At 33.6% G+C, this 4,949-nt stretch overlaps 1 protein-coding gene across 1 annotated transcript in view; it reads left to right on the forward strand.

The window, feature by feature from the left end:
- Nucleotides 1–4,949, forward strand: part of LOC114476556 (uncharacterized) — a 38,134-nt gene that overhangs the window by 32,925 nt on the left and 260 nt on the right. The gene's annotated exons all lie outside the window — the stretch shown is intronic.

Genomic DNA, 4,949 nt, shown 5'->3' on the forward strand with positions numbered 1-4,949 from the left:
CACAAACAAGACCTTCATGGAAGAGTCTGTAGAAAAAAAACCTTATCTACGACCTCATCATAAAATACAACGTCAAAAATATGCAACAGAACATCTACAGAAGCCTGATGACTTTTGGAAACAAGTGCTGTGGACTGATGAAGTTAAAATAGAACTCTTTGGCCACAATATACCTCAAGTGGGAGCTGAACATCAGCTCCATCATCAAAAAAGCTCAGCAGAGGATGTACTTTCTGCGGCAGCTGAAGAAGTTCAGTCTGCCAACAAAGATGATGGTGAACTTCTACAGCTCCATCATCCAGTCCATCCTCTGCTCCTCCATCACCATCTGGTACGCTGCAGCTACGGCCAAGGACAAGGCCAGACTGCAGCGTATCATCCACTCTGCAGAGAAGGTCATCGGCTGCAATCTGCCCTCCCTCCAGGACCTGAACCCCTCCAGGATTTTGAGGCGTGCAGGAAAGATTGTGGCCGACCCCTCCCACCCCGGTCATAAACTGTTTCAATCTCTCCCTTCTGGTAGGAGGTTTCGGTCCATCAGGACCAGAACCTCCAGACACAAAACAGCTTCTTTCCCTCTGCCACCATCCACATGAACACACCCCAAGTCACCCACTGAACACCCCCCCCACCCGATCACCACCTCCGCCAGCTTGATATCTGCTGCACTGTATATATATATTTATATTATCCTATTTATCCTTTATTCTCTATCTATCCTTTATTTATCCCTCATCCTTTATATTTATCATTATTATTATTATTGTTGCTGGGTTGTTCTTTGTTGTTTTGTTTTTATTTCTTTTATTTCTTTTTGTTGTTTGTTTTGTGCACCAACCACCAAGTCAAATTCCTTGTACTGTCCTTAAAACTGTACATGGCAAATAAAACATTTCTGATTCTGATTCTGAATAAGCAAAGGTATGTTTGGAGAAAAAAAGGAGCAGCATTTCATGAAAAGAACACCTTGCCAACTGTTAAATATGGGGGTGGATCCATCATGCTTTGGGGTTGTGTTGCAGCCAGTGGGACAGGAAACATTGCTCGGGTGGAGGAAGAATGGATTCAATTAAATACCAGCAAATTCTGGAGGCAAATATCACAGCATCTGTAAAAAAGCTAAAGCTGAAAAGAGGATGGCTTCTACAACAGGATAATGATCCTAAACATACCTCCAAATCCACCATGGACTACTTCAAGAAACGCAAGCTGAAGGTCTTGGAATGGCCTTCACAGGTCTCCAGACTTAAACATTATCTAAATCTGTGGGTAGATCTTAAAAGAGCTGTGCATGCAAGACGTCCTAGGAATATTGCAGAACTGGAAGCCTTTTGCAAGGAAGAATGGGGAAAAATCCCAAATAATAGAATCCAGAGACTTGTTGTTGGCTATAAGAAGCGTTTACAAGCTGTGATATCTGCCAGAGGGGGTGTTACTAAGTACTGAAGGTACTGATGCTGTAGGGTGCCCGACTTTTGCACATGCCAAAATTATGTTTTCATTTTTGTAATTTTGTTCAATTTATTAAAATAAAATGTAACTATGCATTAATGTTTCCTGACAATATTTGTCTTTTTTTTCCCATATACCAGAGAGACAGTAAATATAAATATAACTTTTGAAATAGATAAAATATGCTGTTTTTAAAGGGGGTGCCCTGACTTTCGCACACAACTGTATATATATATACAACACATCATATATACACAGACATACATATATACACACCATATATATATATATATACACAGACATACACACATATATATACACACACACATACATATATATAGACACATACATATATATATATATATATATATATATATATATATATATATTGTCATTTTTTGTGCCTTACTGCTTATTAGCCCTGTTTAAGTAATGTGCATTATATTTGCAGTAGTTTTTAGGAATGTAATAATGGTCTTGGACTCAATTTTTTTTTTTCAGTTTCTTTTTTCATTTGATGCCTACTATAGCCTTACCTCTGAGTTGGGTTATTTTCTGACTTTGCCATTTTTGTGCTTTACTGCATTTTTGATGCACTTTTTTCAAAACATTTTTTCTATTTTTCAAGGCCTTACCTCCAATTCAAAACGTTTACAGTTTTTTTTCAATGTTTTTTTGATGCCTTACTATAGCCTGACATCCCCTTTTGATGCAGTTGAGTGACCTGAGCCTATAGCCTGAGGTGGTAGAGAGGTTGTATTTTGATCCAGAGGTTGAGTGTTCAATCCAGTTTTACACCTTTCTTTGGGGAAGCTGATTATCCTTTATGGCTTACCTGAAAAACTATTTTTTCAAAAATGTTCTATTGTTTTCTGGACTATAGCCTTACCTCTGAAGCTGGGTTATTTTTGATTTTTGTCATTTTTTGTGTTTTACTGCATTTTTTAGCCCGTTTAAAGTATGTGTATTATACTCACTGTAGATTTTATGGTCTAATGATGCCTGAAATCAAATTTTTTTTTTTTCAAATTTTTGAAAATATGCCTACTATAGCTTTACCTTCGATTTAAGATGATATGGGATTTTTGTTGTTTTTTGTGACTCATTGCTTTTTTTTAGCCCGTTTAAGTATGTGCATTATATTTGCAGTAGTTTTTAGGGTATAATGATGGTCCTAACTCAATTTTTTTTTTCGGAATTTTTTGAAAAAAAATGCCTTGCTTTAGGCCTTACTTTTATTTTTGGGTGATTTTTGTTTTTTGTCATATTTTTGTGCCTTATAAGCCTTTTTAGCCCTGTTTAAGTATGTGCATTATATTTACAGTAGTTTTTAGGATCTAATGATGGCCTGAAATCAAATTTTTTTTTTTTTTTGAAATTTTTGAAAAATATGCCTTACTATAGCTTTACCTTCGATTTAAGATGACTATGGGATTTTTGTTGTTTTTGTGACTCCTTGCTTTTTTTTTAAGCCCTTTTTAAGTATGTGCATTATATTTCCAGTAGTTTTTAGGATCTAATGATGGCCTTGAAATCAAATTTTTTTTTTTTTTGAAATTTTGAAAAATATGCCTTACTATAAGCTTTACCCTTCGAGTAAGATGATATGGGATTTTTGTGTTTTTGTGACGTCATTGCTTTTTTTTTAGCCCCGTTTAAGTATGTGCATTATATTTGCAGTAGTTTTTAGGGTATAATGATGGTCCTAACTCAATTTTTTTTTTTTCGGAATTTTTTTGAAAAAAATGCCTTGCTTTAGCCTTACTTTTTATTTTGGGTGATTTTTTGTTTTTTGTCATTTTTTGTGCCTTATAGCCTTTTTAGCCCTGTTTAAGTATGTGCATTATATTTACAGTAGTTTTTAGGATCTAATGATGGCCTGAAATCAAATTTTTTTTTTTTTTTTGAAATTTTTGAAAAATATGCCTTACTATAGCTTTACCTTCGATTTAAGATGATATGGGATTTTTGTTGTTTTTGTGACTCATTGCTTTTTTTTAGCCCTTTTTAAGTATGTGCATTATAATTACAGTAGTTTTTAGGGTCTAATGATGGTCCTAACTCAATTTTTTTTTTTTCGGAATTTTTTTGAAAAAAATGCCTTGCTATAGCCTTACTTTTTATTTTGGGTGATTTTAATTTTTTGTCATTTTTTGTGCCGTACTGCTTATTTAGCCCTGTTTAAGTATGTGCATTATAATTACAGTAGTTTTTAGGATGTAATAATGGTCTTGACTCAATTTTTTTTTTTTACAGTTCTTTTTTCTTTTGATGCCTTACTATAGCCTTACCTCTGAAGTTGGGTTATTTTTTGACTTTGCCATTTTTTGTGCTTTACTGCATTTTTTGATGCACTTTTTTCAAAACCTTTTTTTTTATTTTTCAAGGCCTTACCTCCAATTCAATGCGTTTAAATTTTTTTTTCAATGTTTTTTGATGCCTTACTATAGCCTTACATCCGTTTTGATGCAGTTGAGTGACCTGAGCCTATAGCCTGAGGTGGTAGAGAGGTTGTATTTTGATCCAGAGGTTGAGTGTTCAATCCCAGTTTACACCTTTCTTTGGGAAGCTGATTATCCTTTATGGCTTACCTGAAAAACTAATTTTCAAAAATGTTCTATTGTTTTCTGGACTATAGCCTTACCTCTGAAGCTGGGTTTATTTTTTGAATTTTTGTCATTTTTTGTTGGTTTTACTCTGCATTTTTAGCCCGTTTAAAGTATGTGCATTATACTCACTGTAGATTTTATGGTCTAATGATGGCCTGAAAGTCAATTTTTTTTTTTTTTTTCAAATTTTTGAAAAATATGCCTTACTATAGCTTTACCTTCGATTTAAAGATGATATGGGATTTTTGTTGTTTTTGTGACTTATTGCTTTTTTTAAGCCACGTTTAAGTATGTGCATTATATTTGCAGTAGTTTTTTAGGGTAAATGATGGTCCTAACTCAATTTTTTTTTTTTCGGAATTTTTTTGAAAAAATGCCCTGCTTTAGCCTTACTTTTTATTTTGGGGTGAGTTAGTTTTTGTCATTTTTTGTGCCTTATAGCCTTTTTAGCCCCGTTTAAGTATGTGCATTATATTGCAGTAGTTTTAGGTCTAATGAGGGTCCAACCGCAATTTTTTTTTTTTTTAATTTTTTTTAAAAAAAAGCCTTGCTATAGCCTTACTTTAATTTTGGGTGATTTTTTTGTTTTTTGTGTTTTTGGTGCCTTATAGCCTTTTAGCCTGTTTAAGTATGTCATTATATTTACAGTAGTTTTTAGGATCTAATGATGGCCTGAAATCAAATTTTTTTTTTTTTGAAAGGTTTGAAAAAGATGCCTTACTATAGCTTTACCTTCGATTTAAGATGATATGGGATTTTTGTGTTTTGGTGACTCATTGCTTTTTTTTAGCCCTTTGTTAAGTATGTGCATTATAATTACAGTAGTTTTTTAGGGTCTAGATGATGGTCCTAACTCAATTTTTTTTTTTCGGAATTTTGTGTTGAAAA

The sequence above is a fragment of the Gouania willdenowi genome, chromosome 15, assembly GCF_900634775.1.
Source record: "Gouania willdenowi chromosome 15, fGouWil2.1, whole genome shotgun sequence".
Lineage (NCBI taxonomy): Eukaryota > Metazoa > Chordata > Actinopteri > Blenniiformes > Gobiesocidae > Gouania > Gouania willdenowi.